Source organism: Balaenoptera physalus (genome assembly GCF_965194825.1).
Source record: "Balaenoptera physalus genome assembly, chromosome: 2".
Classification (NCBI taxonomy): Eukaryota; Metazoa; Chordata; class Mammalia; order Artiodactyla; family Balaenopteridae; genus Balaenoptera; species Balaenoptera physalus.
Window position 1 is genome coordinate 152719120 of NC_138883.1, and position 20575 is coordinate 152739694.

Genomic DNA, 20575 nt, shown 5'->3' on the forward strand with positions numbered 1-20575 from the left:
GATCTCAGTGTGATAAGATTCTTTGGTGCTTCACTGATTTAAATCTCTTTTGCTAGGGTCCTTCAACCTAAACAAAGTTTTGCCTCTTACTGTCTTTCTACAGTGAGTTTACATTTATCTACAGTATTTCTCAGGCAAATACTGTGTTATCGCCCTCTGTTTGAGGACACCTGAGGGCTCTTCATTTTTGCATAATGAAGATGCAACTCTCCCACAGATAAGTACACAAAGGAATACATTCTTTTGCATCCGTCACACTCTTATTTTTAAGAATGTATTTTCTCAGTTCTCTTTGGAATCGGCCTTTTATCAAATAAATTTAGGAGAATAGTGTTGCATCAACTCTTCCATGAAAACATTTGATTTTCCAGCGGGCCTTTTCTTTCCAATGAATACAAAGGACAAAATTGCCCAGAGTGAATAAATTATATGGGTGAACCAATGATTGCCACAAAATCTGTCACACTATTTCGCTTACTCTATGAATCTCTAAACACAAAACTATACCAGGGATAAAACTTATATGTACAATATCCTATCTTTGTATAGTGCATAAATCTTTGCAATTCTCTTTTTGTTGCTCTTATTCATTTTGGTGTTACAACCAGCTAACATAGTTTAGGGCTTTGTTAATCCTAATTCACAGGTGAAGAAATTGAAGTCCAGCGAGAAGCTGCCCAAGGTCACAGCCTGAGTCCACGGCGGGGCCAGGCTGGAAAGTGGCTGTCGGAGCATCCTCATTCTTTTCCTTCTTGGAATGATGCCAAAATTCAGCCTCTGTGCGCTGTGTGGAATCGAATCTCGGAGACAGAGTTTTGGGTGAAGTAGAAAAGAACAGCTTTATTGCTTTGCCAGGCAAAGGGGAACACAGCAGGCTCTTGCCCCGAAAAACTGTGTGTCTCAACCCAGGGAGATCTGATGAGGAGTTTTACAGCAATAGTTCAAGGGCGGGGTTGCTGATAAAATTAGGGTGTGTGCAGGGCTGCACCCCTCTAATCTGGTCTCAGGTAATCTTCCTCTTGAGCTTCTCCGGTTCCTTTAATCTTGCCTCAGGTGGTTTCTTAGCTGCTCCTCCCTTGATTAGCAACTGTTCCAATCTGCCCTTTGGAACTCAGGGAAGGTCACAGAGGCTGCAGTCTGTTCCCTACCAACAAGAAATGGGGAACAGAAAGGCTTCTGTGCCCAGGAGCCCCATAGGGTCCTGCTCAGTTTCAAGGAGACAGTTTTGTTCTTTCTTTCCCAACCCTCATGCTTATTTGTCTTACACCTTCCACTGCTGGCACCTCTGTGATGCTGAGGAGAGAGCAATCGCTCCTGTCCTGCTTCTGATCTGAAAGGGGCAGATTTCAACATTTAACGATAGGTAGGATTTTGCTGTAGGTTTTTGTTTTGTCTTTGTCTCACTTTGTTTTGTATCTGCCCCTTATCAGATTTAGGACATTCCCTTTTCTTCCAGGTGCAAGAGTTGATTCTGTGTGTCGGGTGGGGTTTATTTCGTAGCTACTCTTCTGAGAGTGTGGCCCCTTCTGATACCAGCACCTTGAGGGCATAGCTTCCTGTGAAGCCCCACTTTTGCATGGCTCCAAACTTTAAGAGCCCACGGAGTTTTATCTTTGCTTGGCTTAGCTGGTGCCGGCAGGACAAAAGCTGTTGGTGCCTGGCTAACCCCTCTGCTTACAGGCTTAGAGTCCATCCTGATAATTACTTATCCTGTCAGCTAGTCAGTAATTTAAAAATAAGCTTCTTTAGAGTTGAATCATCATTTTATCACTTTCAAAGGGGAAGATGATCTGAATACCCTGATGTGTCTTATTTCTGGAAATGGAAATGTCTCTGCTTAGCTTCCAAATTGTAGCTGCTTTTCTTTCCTACCCTCTTTAGGAGAAAATTTGTGAGTTTACATCTTTCAAAAAATCTTTTTCCATATTTTACAGTGGGAGTTCAAGGAAGGGCCAAAATAAATGTGTGTTATCCACTCCCTTTATATAAAAGTCCTGCCCGTATTTTTTCACTGTACCACAATGTTCTTCTCTTGGCCAAGGAAAACCTATGAAGCTCCAAAAATAATATGGGGAGTGGGGGGATGTCCAGTTGAACTGAAATCTGGAAAGAAACACTTTGTTTTTAAAGATTTTTCTTTTTGATGTGGACCATTTTTAAAGTCTTTATTGAATTTGTTACAATACTGCTTCTGTTTTCTGTTTTTTGGTTTTTTGGCTGCAAGGCATGTGGGATCTTAGCTCCCCAACCAGGGATCGAACCCGCACTCCCTGCATTGGAAGGTGAAGTCTTAACCACTGGACCACCAGGGAAGTCCCTGGAAAGAAACATTTTTTAATAAGAAAATTTAGTCAGGGAACTTTCCCCAAGTATGTTTAATTAAATATTACCACTTTTCAAGAAAAACAAAATAAAGCAATGTTTATGGATTTTAAAGAAACATACTCAAAGGTACACACTAAAAAGTGGTTGCCTCCTTCAGGATAATCCCTTTGGAAGGATGCATACTTCCCAAATGAGGCAGCCTGGACTTTCTTTCCCCCTTTCTTCCTCCCTCCCTCCCTTCCTTCCTTCCTCTCCTTTCCTTCCTTCTTCCTCTCTTTCTTTTCTTCTTCTCTCTCTCTCTGTCTCTCCCTCTCTCTTTCTCTTAATTAAAGCCCAATTAAAAAAAAAAAATTTACCCTAGCAGCGTATCCTATGAAAGTCACACTGATTTTTACAAAACGGCCAAAAGTCAGATTCAGTCAGGTATGGTGAATCAGGAGTGTCCAACTAGCACGTCGGCATTTTTGATAACAGTGTGTATATGCCTGTGCGTGTGTGCACGCATGACTTTAAAGAATGATAATTATTAGTATTTTCTTATGTGACTGAGGGCAATTCTGAAAGGAGCTTCCCATAGATACTAGGAGGATGTCTGGTAACCCAGTGGAGACAAAGGGCTTCATCCTCAGAGGTGACTAAAGCTAACAACCTGGGCTCCACCGTGCTCCCTTGGGGAGAAAGCCCCTGGTGCACACGGCCCTTTTCCTTCCTTGCTGCTCTGATCATTCTCAACTGAGGTCTAACTGCTTCCTGGATGTCATATTAACTTCCTATCCTTTCAAAGGTTTTCTTCTTTCTTATATGTTGCTTTGTTTCACACACAGTTTCCTGATAATTAAAAAAAAAAACCACTCATGACTGTCTGGATTTATAGACACCTGCTCTGGTAAGGGTACTAGCTTCCTAAGGTTGCATCAGGTCAGATCCTGGGAGACATGAACTTTGTTAGCGATCGCCAGATTGGTGTGTATTTCTAAAAGTACATTGGTCAGTCATTAAATAAAAGTTAAAAATAATAAAAATCTCCACACATTTATTTCTTGGACACCAAATTTTCACTAGCCCTTATATATATATATATATATATATATATAGTCACAGGAGATATTATACATCTCTCAAAATAAGGAAGAATGAGGAATAACTGGAAAAAAAGATGTACTTTAATTGCAGAGTAAAAAGGATATAAGTAAACAAAGCCATGGAGAAATTACTTACAGACAAAAAAACGGAAGCTCAACCTCACACCTACACAAAAATTGAGTGAAAATGCATCATACATTTAAATGTAAAACATAAAACCATACAATGTTTAGAAAATAACATAGGAACAAATCTTTAGGACCTAGGATTTGGTGAAGAGTTCTTAGATATGACACCAATAACACAACCCATAAAAGAAAAGCCTGGTAAACTGGACATCAAATTAAAAACTTTCGTTCTGTGAAGGGCTCTGTTAAGAGCCTTAAGACCCTGTTAAGAGAAAGACCCAGTTAAGACAAGCTACAGACTGGGAGAAAAGATTTGTAAACCACATATCTGACAAGGGACTAGTATCTACATTATATGAAGAACTCTTAAACTCAACATTAAAAAAAAACCCAATTAGAAAATGGGCAAAAGACATTAAGAGACATTTCACTGAAAAGGGTATGTGGATGGCAAAAAAACACATGGGAAAATGTTCAACATCACTAACTGTTAGGGAAATGCAGGTTTAAAAACCATATGGGTTATACTACATACCTATTAGATCAGCTAAATAACAGCATAAACATGAAATGCTGGTGAGGATGTGGAGAATCTGAATCTCATACGTTGCTGGTGGGTATATAACAAGGTACACCGTCAACTCTGGAAAACAGTGTGGCCATTTCTTTGAAAAACTAAACATACACTTATCATATGGCCCAAAATTGCTGTCCTGGGCACTTACTCCAGAGAAATGAAAACTCATGTTTGCACAAATAAAGGTACATAACTGCTTGCAGCAGCTTGATTTGTAATAACCAAAACTTGGAAACCACCAAATGTGCCGCAGTAGGTGAATGGTAAAACAGACTGTGGTACATCCACACCATGGAATATTACTCAGCTAAAAAGTCAATCACAGATACCTGCAATGTGAATGGATTTCAAGGTCATTATGTAGAGCAAAGAGCCAATCTTAACAGATAACTTATGTGTAATCCCACCAATATAACGTTACCAAAATGACAAAATTAGAGAAATGGAAAACAGATGATGGCTGCCAGGGGTTAGGGATGGTGGGGTGGACAGGGGAGTGACAGGTGTGACTATAAGAGGCATGCATTAGTTTTCTAGGGATTCCATAACAAATGATCACAAACTAAGTGGCTTAAAAAAATAGGAATTTATTCTCCAGCGGTTCTGGAGTCTAGGAGTCCAAAACCATGGGAGAACTGGGATGCCTCCCTGCCTCTTCCAGTTTCCGGTAGTTGCTGGCGATCCCTGACATTCCCTGGCTTGCGATGCATCACTCCATATCCATCTCCATCTTCGTACGGTCTTCCTGCTTGTGTGTGTGTCTGTGTCTCTTCTCTTCTTATGAGGATGCCAGGCATGGGATTTAGGGTTTACTCTAATCCAGAATGACCCCACCTCATCTTGATTACATCTGGAAAGATCCTATTTCCAAATAAGGTCACATTCACAGGTACTGGGGGGTGAGGACTTGAACATATCTTTTTGGGGGACAAAAATCAACAGGTAGCACCGCTGGTAGGAGGTAGCACCACTCAGTGGTGGTGAAGTATCGTGTGTACCCATTACAGTGGTGGTTACACAAATCTGCAGAAATGATTAAGTGACACAGAACTAGGCACGTTGGTTTTGACATTGTACATAATTATGTAAGATGCAATCATCGGGAGGAAACTAGGTGGAGGATACAAAGGAACTTCCTGCATTTTCTTTGCAACTTCCTGTGAATCTACAACTATTTCAAAATAAGAATTTAAACAAGTCAACACAGCAAACTACACATGTATGTTTATAGCAGCTTTATTCATAATTGCCCAAAACTTGGAGGCAACCAAGATGTCTTTCAGTAGGTGAATGGATAAATACTGTGGTATATACAGATAGTGGAATATTATTCATCCAGCACTAAAAAGAAATGAGCTAGCAGCCATGAAAAGATATGGAGGAAACATAAATGCTTATTCCTAAGTGAAAGAAACCAATCTGAAAATGCTACATCCTGTATAATTCCAACTCTATGACATTCTGGAAAAGGCAAAAACTATGGAGACAGTAAAAAGATCAAGGTTTGCCAGGGGTTTGGGGAGATGTAGGGATGAATAGGCAGAGAATTTTTAGGGTGGTGAAAATACTGTGATACTATAATGATGGATACATGTCATATATTTGTCCAAACCCACAGAATGTACAACACCAAGAGAGAACCCTACTGTGAACTATAGACTCTGGATGATGATGACGTGCCAATCAATGTAGGTTCATCAATTGTAACAAGCGCACCATCTGATCGGGGATGTTGCTAGTGGGGAAGCTGTGGGTACGTGGGGTCAGGGTGTACGTGGGAAATCTCAGTACATTCCCTTCAGTTTTGCTGTGAATATAAAACTGCTCTAAAAAATAAAGTATTTAATTTTTAAAAAAGTAAACAAAAACATCTCTTGTCTCCCTCTCCCCTCCTCTTGCACCCTTTGGTTGAATTAGGTTATATAGCCTTTGCTGTGTGGGAGACACACTCACATATACACACACCCCACACACACAAACAAAACACCCCATATCCATGTTATTTGAGGGTTGACTTGAGTTTTGGGTATCTGGGTATCTCTGTAGAAGAAAACACAGTTCTTTCAGTTGGAAAACCCACATGTCTGGTGAGGAAATGGTGAACGTCAACTGGAGAACAGTTCCAAGCTACTTCACAAAATTGGAGCATTTTTCACTTGCCTATTATATACCTTATTTCTTTCAACACCTGGTCAGTGGGTCGGAGTCCATCTACCTGACCGACCAAGAACTGGTTACCGAGCTGTGTCCCTGATGGAGAAACATTAGGATCCTTCTGACTCTGTCAGAGAGAAAATCTAAGGTTCTTGGTATTTTCGGTGATCCCAAAAGTCATTCTTAAAGTAAAATCTGATTTTCCTCCAAAGCCACCCGTTATTTAGATCTGAAAAAAAGGCACATCAATGTGTTCACAATAGTTTATGGTGTCAGTTTATTTCTGACAGTTACGTTCTTTTAGAGTGAACTGGAGCTGCTCGTTCAATTTGGAAGGAAAATGGCAACCAACAGACTTAAATTCCAATTTTTTTCCTCATATGACAAGGCAGTCACTTTAATGTGAACCTAATGAAGAGTCTTTTTAAGCCTCATCACGTGGAAATTGAAGACATGCTTTTAGCGATAAATATGTAGCAGCTTCACTGGGAGATATCGCTGAAACTTCTGGCTGCCTCTTTCTTTGGTTTTGGATGGCATAGAAGGTGATGTGTTTATTTCCTGTCTCATTATTGATCAATAAGCAATATGGAAAATACCTTATTCTTTATTAATATCATACAAATAAAGGGCTGGAGCCTCAATGGGTGGTTTTTCTGAGCTTTGATGATCTGATTGTGCAGCCAAACCCACAATGTGGAAAATGGAACATTTTATGAAGTTCATACATTTCCAAAATTGCTCCCACAATGATGCTTTCATTTTGTGTTAGAAATGGAATGATGGCTTCTATCTATTCCAGAAAACATCAACATTGCCTCAAGTGAAAAGGAAAAGCTTATATTTCAAGGCCACTGAATGTAGCCCATTTACATGTCACAAGGGAACATATGCCAGTTCCTTTTATGGTAAAGAAAACAGTGATGGAGTGGAGTCTCTTCACTGTGTCTCTCCATCAGCCTTCTTGTTTTGCAGATCAGCCAGCCTGGCTCCTGCAGCAGGATGAAAATGTAATGTCTCCCAGTGAGCTAGTGAATATCAACACTCTTTCACTTTCTGTATGTAAACCCCCCTTTTAGTGGATAGAGCTATTAGTCGATAAAAGTATTGACATTTTTATGGGATTATTTTTGGAAAAGACTAACATGTAATTCTAAATTCAACATATGGTAGTGGTCAAATTGTGTTCCTACTGTGTAAAACGCTTGAAGAGTAACCCATGCATTCTCTTGGCCAGCACACAGAGAGAAACTTGATTAATTTCACCAGTACCCCTTAATCTCCTTCCTTGGCTCTCAGCCCATCCTGCAAGGGTTGATAAATCTTACATCCCCTGAAGATTATTAGAGTTCCTAATAGTCTTATGACATTAGAAAGGCTCAATGGCACAAAATGCATCCAACAAATGAAATCACATAAATAATTTAGGTTTCACAATTTAATTTTTATGGGGCGTTTTTTTGTTGTTGCTGTTGTTTATGGGGCATAATAAGTACAGTTGGCTTAGCCTGCAGTAAATGAAAAGGGAACATTCTACACCAAAAATTTCATTGTGTTGCTGTCTTTCACTGTTGGCAATACTCAACCATCCAATTCCAGCCTAAGGTCACTCACATGTTCATAAATAACCATCAGAGAGGTAAATACTCACACACACACACACACACACACACACACATCTGCCCTCCATTTTTTTATAAAAGGAGCAAATCTGCTCCTTTTCTTGTTAGAAATTATTTTCCTTTCATGAGCCTAGAGTAAATCTTTGTCTGTTTTGAAATAACTTGTGCTAACTTGTGATCATCAGGAAATATTTTTAAGAATCCTCTGGCTCTTAACACGCTGACTGAGCTCCTTCTATGTGCCAAGGACTCTGCTAAGTATTACAATGGGTGTCAAGAAATTATGATGCATGCCCTGGTTCTCAAGGAGTCAGTCCTTCGTAAACACGTGAGCATGTAAGTGGAAAAATAGAAAAGTTTCCAAATAATGCAAGAGCTGATGCAAGACAGCACATAAACGACAAAGGGATATAGGAGAGTCTGTTTGACACCACAGATGTAGAGATTGGTCTAGGATTTTGCTTTAGAATAGCTTTCGATTAGTCCAAATATGGTAAGCAACATATAAAATTTTACATTGCATTTACAATGTAATTAGTGGACACATGATACTTAAAGTTGTTTATACAAGTCTGCTGTGTGGTCATCATTTCTCAAACTCAAGTTGATTGAAGGCCAGTCGGAAAATTTAAACAGATCTTGAGGCTTAGTCCTTTTTACAGAGTCGAGTTGCTTTTCTTCAAACATCTTCTGATGCCATGTGCAGCACAAACACTGGGAACAGAACAGGGGAAAACACACTTTTCCTGCCCTCCTGTTGCGTGTGGTCTAGTCTCTCCCAAGGATGGGAGGGAAGGGACAGGAATGACATTTCCATTTGCTGGACATCCACTCTTGGCCACCAGACAAAACATGTACAGACCTGTGTCACACAAACAAACTTAAGGACTTTGAGCAAGAGTGTATCCATCTTCACTGGGGGGTCCTTCTGCAGGTCCCGCGGGTGTCACTCATGAGTGACAGCTGGCAGTTGCGGGGCTGGGCTGGAAGGTCTGAGAAGGACTCCTTCCCAGGCTGTGGCCCCACCTGGGTCCTCAGTTCCCATCCACATGGCTGCTGGCTCTGGTAGACCAGGTGGCTTCTTTCCACGGTGCTCAGGCTCCAAGAGAGTGAATCTGGATCTCCTGGGAGCTTGCCCCAAATGTCACAGCGTCACTTCTACTGCATCGTGTTGTCAAACCAAGTGACAAGGTGATTCAAGGGGAGGGGAAACAGGCCCCACCCTGGAGGGAGGCAGGAGGACGTACCCACCTCCATATACAATCCCCTCCGGTGCTCACAGGAATCTTTCAGAGGAAGGGGTTTCATTACTATTTTTTGTGCTTTTTTTTTTAGGTGAGAAAACTGAAGCTTAGAGATATGAAGAGATTATTTAACTTCTTAGAGTTCTCTAAACATTTTTGAGAGTTTTTGTTAAGAGTGAGGGGCTTAAAATGAGACACACTGGCGATTAAATGCTTCTTCTGCAATTTACCATCCGTGAAACGAAGGGCAATTTATTTACGGTTCCTGCAAAATAGCAATAATAATACCTATCTCACACGGTTATTTTCCGAGTTGAATTAAGTGGCGTTTACCATAATTGCCTCGCATGGTGCCTTGCAAGTTATCAGCACTCAGGGTATATTACCAAGGATATTATTTATGGATTAAAAGAGGAAATTTGAATCATGTGGTCTGAGAGGAAAAAAAATGTTACATTGAGAATTGCCAGCAGAGGTCTTTGGAGAGAGAAATGATTATTGATTAGGAAAACTTGCAACAGTTTGGCTACCGCGATTGTGGGAAATCGCCTTTAGGTCATTAACAGGAAGGTCCAAATGGGCCGAGAGAGTGCCTCTCCTTCGTGGGTAAGGGGGTGGTTAGTGAGGATGTGCAGGCAGGAGGGGAAGATGACAGGAGGGGGTGGAGGGGGAGGGCCTGAGAGGGGGAGGGGCCAGGAGGAGGGTCTGAGTACCTGGAGACCTAGAAACTGACATTTAACATTAAGCCTCCCTTATGCTCCACCCAACCCTCAACATTATCCCATGACCTCTCGTAAGAATTCTACCTCGATGTGAGCAACTCAACACATTAGTTTAATAAAAGGTAGTTTTCTCAAAGCACTAGTTTTTTTTTTTTTTTTCAAAGTTTTGATGTGGCTTTTTTTTTTTTTTTTTTAATTTTTATTTATTTATTTATTTATGGCTGTGTTGGGTCTTCGTTTCTGTGCGAGGGCTTTCTCTAGTTGCGGCAAGCGGGGGCCACTCTTCATCGCGGTGCGCGGGCCTCTCACTATCGCGGCCTCTCTTGTTGCGGAGCACAGGCTCCAGACGCGCAGGCTCAGTAGTTGTGGCTCACGGGCCTAGTCGCTCCACGGCATGTGGGATCTTCCCAGACCAGGGCTCGAACCCGTGTCCCCTGCATTGGCAGGCAGACTCTCAACCACTGCGCCACCAGGGAAGCCCAGCACTAGTTTTTTTGTTTTTTTTTTTGCACCACCAAACGGGAGCTGCTTTTCTTCCTGAATTGGCCCCTGTGTCTTGCAGAGTGCCCAGCGCACCGTGGGTTCTCAGTGAACAGTGTGCGACACTTGGAAGGAGATCACTGCTTCATGTTGTTTGCTTTTCCAGTTTTTAGGTAAGGGCCCAGGACGCACAAGCAACTACATCGTGTGGGTGATTTTAAATGGAAACAACACAAAGTCGGTGTATTCAATATTTCAGGGAATGTGGGGCAGAAAAAGGAAACAGCTGGAAGACCGGATAAGAATTCAACACAAGCAAGGAATTCAAGTTCCTAAAACATTGCCCCAGCTGTTACAGGTGGTAGTGGTGGTGGCTGGGTGGATTTTTTGGTTAGTTTATTTGTCTTTTTGAGCCATATTTGGGATGAGGGTATTGAATCATCCTAATTTCAATACCAGGAAGCAGGGACTTCCCCACACTTGGGAAGCTTGGACTGCCCGGCTGTCACCTGGGTCACAGTGCATGAAAATCATCTGCTTTACCTGAAGCCAAGCAACGTAACTTAGTGAAAAGAACACGGGTTTGGTGCCTAGAGCTCTGAGTTCTAGTCCCATTTTGTCATTACTTGCCTCTCAGATTTTGAAGAAATTATGTGAAGTCTCTAAAATAAAATAACTTATATAATGAAGAGATTAGGTGTCCTGTAAGATTCCTCCCTCAGACCCGTGTCCTTCCTGGCTTTATTTGCAAATTCACAGACAGCTCAGATACCACGGCAGTTAAGTCAGAGTGGGGAAAAAGGACAAAATTAACACAGCGTGTGAAGAGCTAATGCCAAGCCAAGAGGAAAAAAAAACCATTTCAATAGGTATTGGGAAAAACTGTCAACAATTACCATAACAGGAAATTAGTGAAAGAACTGCAATGGCCAATCAACCAATGGAAACATGTTTAATCTCAATAATAATTGAAGATATCAAAACATAAAGGAAGATGAGATATCAAAGTTCACTTATTAAGTGGGGAAATATGTTTTAAATGCCTAACATTAAGTGTTCTATCACATTGTTGGTTATATAACATCAACATCTATAGCTGATGAGGTAGGTTTGGCAATATTTATCAAGAGCATTAAGAATTTATCTTTAACCTAATAATCTTACCCTTTAGAAGCTGTCTGCATTTATTGAAGGATAATTCATAATAATTCCAACCTGAAAGCTACTTCGACACCCATAACAAGGGAAGAGTTAAATACATTATGATACATGTGGTGACCACCAATACAGCCATCAAAATCTGTAATTTTAGGAATATTTTACACTATGGGGAAAAGCATGGTGTAGTGGTGAATGCAAAGAAAGAAAACATCCAAACTGCAAATTCAGTGTCATCTTAACTGGGAAAAACGTAAACAGGTACTCATACGAAAATACTGAGAAAAATAGACACCCCAATCTTGAGAATACATATTTCAAAAGTGATTGGATAGCTGACAGTTATTTCGTTTTTCCTTTTGTTCTGCGTTTTCAAAACTTTAATGAACTCGAAAACACTGTGATTTTTAAAAAAGCAGAAAAATGCAATAACAAATATAATTTCCCCTTCAGATATGCTCCAAATCCCTTGAGCACAGACACTCGGACGAGTGTCCTTTGGTGTGTCACTCAGTAAGGCTCTGGCCCCTGTGGGCCCTCGGCTGGTCAAAGGTCACACTTGGAACCAAGAGGACACAGATCCCGTCCCTGGTAAACAGCATGTTCATGAAATAAAGGTATAACTAGGCTTCCTTGGAGGTAGAACGGCAGGTGGCTTTAATTCTTCTGTTCCCAAACACCATCCAACTCCCCCACCCCTTTTAAATCCAAAAATTTTCTTTTATTAGAGCAGTTTTAGGTTTACAGAAAAACCGAGCAGGAAGTGCAGTGTTCCCACATACCTCTCCTCGCCCTGCAGGCTGCTTTGCTGTGGGTCGTCCAGGTGTGAGCGAGTGCGGGGCACACCCGATACACTGGAAATGCTGTTTTTATTTCCACGCGCCAACACAGCACCTACGCAAGGGCGGCCGGCAGAGATCTTGTTTGTAGACGCTGCACCCTGACCTCCCCCCCAGCAGCGAGGGACAGCACGTCCACAGTAGCCTGTCCACCGAGACGTGCCAGGGCCTGCTGCCGCGGCAGACTGGAAAGGCAGACAGGGGCCTGCCTGTCACTTCCCCTAGTGCTTTGTCACATGGAGAAAGGGGCTGCTTTCAGGGGCACCAAATGTCACCATAAATATTTATGAGAGATCCAGCGCTGCTGTGCTGGAGAGCAGTTTATTATCAGAAAAGTCACAAATAGAACTGAAAAAACAGTGGCAAATGCATTCCAGCCATGCGTGTGTATATATGTTTCCGTGTGTGTGTGTACATGCACATACATGGTGTTAAGTCTACGGCTACCATACACATGTGTGCTTCTACACCTGCTTCTTTCTTTTTTTTAAGCTCTCCACATACATCTATGTGTTTCTGAAATTCACCATTTACAGGTGCTCGTGGCATCCGACGCAGGAACCCCAGGGCTGTGTAGTCGCCTTCTCGTTGCCCCGCAGATGGTTTTGCAACATGGAGAGAGAAAGACAACTGCTGAGGATGCAGCGCCAGCTATCAAGCCCCAAGTCTGTGCTGGGTTAGAAACGAGAATCCTCCTTATGCCTCCCCCTCCCCCAGGCAGCAAGGCCACGTGGCAACATGCACTTTGCAGAAAGTCTGCACCAGCCAACAGCTGTTTTCAGCTCGCAGCTTGCAGCTCAGACCCACTGTCATAACAAGTGTGCAGTTAGGTATGACGACTACCAAGGAAAATACCACAGTTTACCAACAGGTGACTTAAAAAATAACTGAAGTAGATGCAACTCTCTCTAAAATGATGTCACTCTCCCCGGCATTTGGGGTGATTTTCTGAGTGGTTGAGAAGGAGTCGTTTTAAACCCGGGCCTGCAGGATGTGCCCAGGGCAGCCGAGCGGCCACCTCCACCCCCTCCCCTCCTTCTCCTCCCACTGAGCCCCCCAGGCCTCTCTCCTGGAACACAAGGTTCCACCAGGGCCCAGGCCACTGGGATTTCCCCGTCCTCTCTCCTCCCCCTCATGACCCCTCCACAAAGACCCCGCCCCTTCCTTACCCCCCCTCCCCCCTCGGCATGGGGGACACCAGTCCCTGGATTCAGCATATGCTCTTTATCAACACTCCGGGCTGGTGTGTCCAACTTTCTGCTCTTACATTCGGGCTGGCCCCTGGCCTGTCGTCTGGGGGACGCCACCTAAAACCTCTGTACACAGTCATTTCCACGTTTATCCCCAGCTCACCTCCTGCCCTGAACAGCACACCGTGCATCAACTGCCTGCTTGATAACTTCACTTTTCTGTTTCAGACTCAGCAAGTCCAACCCCCCGATCTCCCCTCCTTGCAAGAAAGCTGGCCTCTCAGTCTCCCAAGTTCATAACTGTCCTCTCATTCTGCCAGCTGCTCAAGCCAGAAACACTGGGGCAGAGTGAAAATGGAGTTTTGGGTCGAATTATGTCCCCCTTAAATCCATGTGTTGAAGCCCCAAACCCTGGCAACTGAGAATGTGACTGTATCTAGAGACAGATAATTACAGAGGTAAAGTAAAATGAGGTCACTAGGGTGGGACCCTAATCCCATAGGACTGGTGTCCTTATAAGAGGAGATCAGGACACAGACACACGCAGAGGAATGACCACGTGAGGACGCAGGGAGAAGACGGCGTCTACACACTCAGGAGAGAGGCCTTGATCACAGGCTTCCAGCCCCCTAGAGTTGGGAGACAACGAATGTCTGCCGTTTAAGGTCCCAGTCTGGGGTACTTTGTCACAGCAGCCTGAGCTGACTAATACAGTCCCTTGTTTAAAAATAATCAAAGATTTCAAGACGACACAGCGGAGCATTAAGCGAAGCGCAGGCCCTTCTGATCGCGTGGCTGCTGGTCCCTGCCCAGGAGGCCAGGCTGCCTGGTGGGTCAGCTTCAACTGCTCGCTTTCACACCCATGTCCAGCCCATCCCCAACTCGTCCCCCACAGCCTTCAGAAGTCACCAATGTTAGGGCGTCCCCCGCTGGGGTCCAGCCATCATTTCCGCCCCCCTGACAGCCTCCCCGCCCTCCTGTTGCGCTGGGTCCGCTGATGCCTTCACATGACCTGTCAGGTTCCCTCATTTCTCTGCTCAAATCCCTTCCATGCCTGCCACTCAGTCAGAGCAAAACCCTCCACCCAGCTGTGCCCACCTGCCGCTGTCCCTCTGCCCTGCCCTGGCCTCCAGCCAGTCTTGTTTCCTCTGGCTCCTCATGTGCTGGTGACGGAGACCCCAGGGGGTGACAATCTCCCTCCTGCGACGTTTCTGCCATCAGCTTCCCGGCCTGAGGCCCAGAGTCCCCTTTGCACTCTTTGCACACCTCCATCCATCGTGTCGGCTACCGCTTGTTAACACTGACGCCGCGTCACCCCACCCTGTACACTCCTGCCCAAAGGCAAAGACGAGAACTGGAGTCCTCCTTCCCAAGACCCCTCGCCAACCACCGCGTTCCCTCCAGGCTGGAGAAAGGGCGGCTGGGCAGGTACGAGCTCCAGCAGGGGGAGCTCAAGGCCACGGCGTGACCCTGAGCGTGAACAAGCGTCCCTATGGCCTTTGGATTCTCAGAGTCCTGAAGGGCCTTCCTGGACCCCCAGGACGGTCTTTTCAACAGCTGTGCAAGCCTTCATCTCCTATTTTCATCCTCTCCCTCCTCCAAAGGCCAGACTTCCCGACTAGGAGCCGACTGAGGCAGTCCCACAGCTGGGAGTCACCGTCTGAGCAGAAAACAGGGCAGCTGGTGCCCCCCAGGGGCCCCGCATCTGAAGTCCTCATTCGCTGTCTGGCCTTAGAATAAAATGGCCTGTAATCGACCAGTTCAGTGACCATTGAAACAGTCAACAAACAAAGCACCAGAGACCACAACTTTTAATCCCAGAGTTATTATTGTGGACAAATGACTTCATTTTTTAAAATGTTTTTTATCCTTTTCTGAAAGAGAGTATATTATCTGCTTTTCTTTTGATGAAGTGTCATAAGGGATGAATGAATTCAGATTATTACAAGGCAATTTGGAAATTTCCGTACCCAACAATACAAACTTGACTTTCCTTGAAAATATAGAAAACAGTGGGTCTGTGTGGCATCTGGTGAAGAATGCAGATTCGAGAATTTGACTGCCTGGACATTTACGTCCTGGCCTTGTCACTACCAGCTGTGCAACCATGAATAAGCTAGTTAAATTCCCCGTGCCCCAGTATCCCCAGCTGTAAGACAGGAGAATGGTACCCATCTCATAAGGCTATTAGGAGGATTAAGAGAGAGTGTGTGTTATGCTTAGAACAGTGTCGAACAAGTAGAAAGCTCTCACACATGTAAGCTGTGACCACCACTGCCCATTAGTATAAGTATACTGTTACTGCTTCTAAGTGTAATAACAAAGTATAAGTTGTAATTATTATCGCTAAGTGAAGAGAAATAAGTTGCAATTTTAACCTCACATTAACTGGCAAAGAAACCACCACTATTTAGATGGGAAACAAAAGCAACCAGATCAATTCTTTCTTTCTTTCTTTCTTATTTATTTATTTATTTGTTTGTTTGTTTGTTTGTTTATTTATTTATTTATTTATGGCTGTGTTGGGTCTTCGTTTCTGTGCGAGGTCTTTCTCTAGTTGTGGCAAGCGGGGGCCACTCTTCATCACGGTGCGCGGGCCTCTCACTGTTGCGGCCTCTCTTGTTGCGGAGCACAGGTTCCAGACGCACAGGCTCAGTAGTTGTGGCTCATGGGCCTAGCTCCTCCACGGCATGTGGGATCTTCCCAGACCAGGGCTCGAACCCGTGTCCCCTGCATTAGCAGGCAGATTCTCAACCACTGCGCCACCAGGGAAGCCCAAGATCAATTCTTTTAATGTAAGTTATTTTAATGCCCTCGTACATGGAGTGTCAAATACATAAGATACTCCTGTTTCATTTGATGCAAAATAAAGTAAACCTTACAATATTTGAATACTATTTATAAGTTACCTCAGAAATTCTGAAACCACTATTTCATTGAATCTCCAAGAGAACTTTTGCAGGTAAGCGGTGCCGGTCTTACAAAGTCCCAATTTGTAGACGAGGAAGCCGAGATCCCAGGAGGATGTTTTGCCCAAAGATGAACAGAGCTATCCCCAGGCTGACGTCTCTCCATTGTTGCGAGAAACTTCCAAGATCAACACTGTGCATGGATTGAGAGCACCCACTGAGAAAACTTGAGCACCTCAAGTTACAGCGTGACATTGGAGTAAGGAGGACCCCAGCCCTGTCCATCCAAGGCTCTCTGTCACCTTCTGGATGTGTGTGCGTCGGCGTGCAGCAGTGGGGGTGAGTGGATTATAATTATTTTCTTAACGTCTTCATTGGAGTATAATTGCTTTACAGTGTTGTGTTAGTTTCTGCTTTATAACAAAGTGAATCAGCTATACGTATACATATATCCCCATATCCCCTCCCTCTTGTGTCTCCCTCCCACCCTCCTTATCCCACCCCTCTAGGTGGCAACCTAAGTGTCCATCGACAGATGAATGGATAAAGAAGATGTGGCACATATATACAATGGAATATTACTCAGCCATAAAAAGAAACGAAATTGAGTTATTTGTAGTGAGGTGGGTGGACTAGAGTCTGTCATACAGAGTGAAGTAAGTCAGAAAGGGTGGATTATTTTCAAGTAACTTTGCTACAGAGGAATGATTTTCATAAGCTTCCATGGGAAATGATGGGTCGTTTCTATGCAATCAACCACAAGCAGAGAGCAAGTGTGAACAATAGCAACATAAATAACAATCCGCTGCTTTTCTGCTCTGCCGTCTGGGGCGAGCCTTCTCATGCGCTCTTCCTGGTACACATCAGCCTCCTATTCACACTGAACAGGTGGAAGCAGGCTTCTGCCCACAGCACTGTCACATCTGAGGACTCGAAGGGCAGAGGGTTTGGGTTCGAGGTGCCTTCACTGGAGCAGAGACCTTTGAAATGACGGTCATTACAAAATGCTTCCGGGGAACACACGCTGTTGCTGTCAACCTTTCAACGCCCCCTTTTCCAGTTTAGAAACCTGTTTCTGGATCAAGCAAGTAGCCTGAATGGAAGTAATGAGAAAATTACTCAGCAAAATCTTCTGAAATTGGGTGTCTTCTACTTCTTAAAAAAATCCTCTCCCTTTGCTCCTAGGTGCTGGCAGGGAATAACCTCGATTTCACGTAAACAGCTGGCTTGGCAATCTGTTCTGCAGGCTGGGGAAAGAGAATTTAAGAAGGAATAGCCTTGGTCTGTCCTCAAAAGCTTCCTCATCAATTATGTCTGTACTATATTTCTTTTAAAAGGAAAATATTGCAGAAGAAACTCACTTCTAGTCTTGATCTACCGAACGAATTCTACACGGTGTTTACACTTTGCATGAGAGTGAAAAGAAATACACAAGTTCTGGGCGCTGTGAACACTCGTCACAGAGGTGCACTGGACTGCACGGCCAGTGTGTCAGCTCCAGGGAACAGGGGTCCGGGGGCTGGCGAGCCTCCAGCCACCATGTGAGGTCGTGGCCGGTGAGATTTCTTTCTCATCTACTCCCCACCTTCTCCCCAGTGAGGGGACGACTAGTTTATAGGAATCAGGAGAAAGGAAAGCCACCAAGCAGGCAGCGAGGCTGGGGCGCAGAGACACCAGTGCTGTAATCGCGCCCTCCCGGGCCCTGGGCTCCAGGGTGCCTTCTGCCGTCCCCACCAGGAGGGACACAGAAACCGGCCTCCCCAGGTCAGGCATCCGGCTGCCGGGGAGACACCAAGAGCCAGGAGGGCAAACGCACACCAGTGACAGTCCTGCTACAGCAGCATGCCCAGAGTGAAGGTGGGTGACAGCAAACAGAGAGATTGCTTTTGGATGCTGTTTTGCTCTGCTTAGTTTTCCTCTGGAACATTGCAAATGAGAATAAGGAAAAGCAATTCTCTTACCTACGATACAAAAAAAAAATCAGAAAACAATTTTTTCATGGTAACATCTTTCTTGCTGCTTTGGATCATAGTAGACAGAAAGTTAAAAGCAGGCCTGAAGAGCCAATGGCAGCAATTAAGGAACAAAACTTGGGTTCTGCTTACAAAATAGACAAGCCGCGATGGATTTCAGAAGACATGGTTTTATGTGTTGTCCATTTAAGTCCTTACCAGATAATCCTTCTGAACCCCTAACTGGTTCTGAGTTGTTGTCTTAAGTCCGTTTGGGCTGCTATAACAGAACACTGCAGACTGGGGGCTCAAGAATAACAGACATTCATTTCTTACTGGAAGCTGGACGTCCAGGATGAGGCACCGACAGATTCAGTGTCTGGTGAGAGCACACTTCCTGGTCCACAGACAGTGTCTTCACACACTGTCCTCACCTGGAGGGAGGGCTGGAGGCTCTCTGGGGTCTCTTCTATAAGGACACTGATCCCATCATGGGGGCTCCACCCTCATGACCTCATCACCTCCCACAGGCCCCACTTCCTGACACAGTCACATTGGGGGTTAGGTTTCACCATATGAATTTTGAGGAGACACAAGTATTCAGTGTACAGCAGTTAATGACAAAGTCAAGTTTTCTACCCCCAAAAATGGTCAAGAAGGAAAGAGCAGCCACAACCCACACAAATGTCCCCACATTATAGCAGTGACCCTGCAGGTCTCTGAAAACACAGAACAGCAGCCCCACTATTTCCAGGGTCCCACGGACGCCAGGGGATGGAGGACTCCGCACGCGGGACCTCGCAGGAACGGGTGTCTGATAGCCTGGCCTTTTTTTTATGGTCCAACCAAGGAGACACGTTCGTTCCAGTTTTCATATAAAAGAACATGTAGATGGAGGGAACCTGTCAGATGAAGAAACAATTCTCAGAAATAACATCATTCCAAGCCTTTGGGACGGTCCCCTATGAACTCCAGGAAGTGAAATGTGATGTCGAGGGGATTAGACTCAACATTAGTGTCCTTCTGTCCTTTTCATGAGGAAAGGGTGGAGCTGGGGCTGTTAAAAGACATCCAAGGCGGTAAGACCCTCGCTCAGGCAGCCAGGGACACGCAGTCTCACTTATTCCCCAGAAACATCAGCGGAACTGAACACTTTCAAACAGCGTTTTCCAAAGTTCATTAAGAAAAAGGAAGGAGTCTTTGAGCCCTTTGCATTTTACTTGTCCAGCTCATGAAGTATCTGAGTGTCCAATGGCAGCAAGGTCATTCGATTCCAAATGTGCCCGTCTGTGGGAAAGGTGACTGCTAGTGGTCACCAGAGAGCTGCTCTCTGCAGCCCCTGCACAGTGAGGGCCAGGGGATGGGAACGCTCCCTGAGTCAGCTGTGAGGGGCACTGCTCTGCCTTTAAGGAGAGATGAGACACTCCTCCTCTTCAGAACTGCACCCCGACATTCTTAAAAACCTGGGTGCCTGTCTTCCACCCTCCCTGGTGTGGGCATCTTTTACAGAATGCGGCATCCATCCTCAAACGCCTTGTCCGAACAAGGGAGATGTATGAGCCTCCCTTCCACTCATGATGAGCTAATTTGAAAGATAAGGACACCTTAAATCACACTGGAGCCTCCATCAGGATGCGGTTAATGAGGAGAACAGGACTTCAATCACTAGCCCTAGTCCCACGAACAAAACACAGATGAGTGTTTTTGCAATATCAGAAGCCTCACGGAAGTCTGTTCTTTTTATGCTGAGTCCCTCACTGAAGAATCTGAAAGAACCAGCCATGCGATGTACACTTAACAAGAATTCCTTTTTCTTCAACTAAGAAGTCCCCATGCTGCAACTAAAAAGATCCCACATGCTGCAACTAAAAAGATCCCGCATGCTGCAACTAAGACCTGGTGCAGACAAAATTAATTAATTAATTAATTAATTAAAAAAAAAAAGAATTCCTTTTTCATCCTAAGACACCTCAGGGACATGACTTGTGACATCTCCCTGGTGGGGCATGCAATAAAGGGTCCAGGTGAGAAAAGCAGAGAGCAAGAAAGGAAGCAAATTTCCCTTAGTCCCTGTATAAACTTTAAAATCAGAAAGAGAGGCCAGGGGTTGCGGTGCTTTTGAGACCCAAGTGCCATCTGTGATGTGGTCCTTTATATCCAAGGGGAATGCCGGCTAACGGAAACAAGAACGT

The 20575-nt window shown here is 44.4% G+C and overlaps 2 long non-coding RNA genes across 3 annotated transcripts in view; one reads left to right on the forward strand and one right to left on the reverse strand.

The window, feature by feature from the left end:
• Window positions 1–13302, reverse strand: part of LOC309654926 — a 34069-nt gene extending 20767 nt beyond the window's left edge. For both annotated transcript variants that reach the window (XR_014260512.1, XR_014260513.1), the window contains exon 1: window positions 12276–13302. This is a non-coding gene — a long non-coding RNA (uncharacterized lncRNA). The remainder of the gene's footprint in view (window positions 1–12275) is intronic.
• LOC309655281 overlaps window positions 1–20575 on the forward strand; it is a 380610-nt gene that overhangs the window by 60061 nt on the left and 299974 nt on the right. The gene's annotated exons all lie outside the window — the stretch shown is intronic.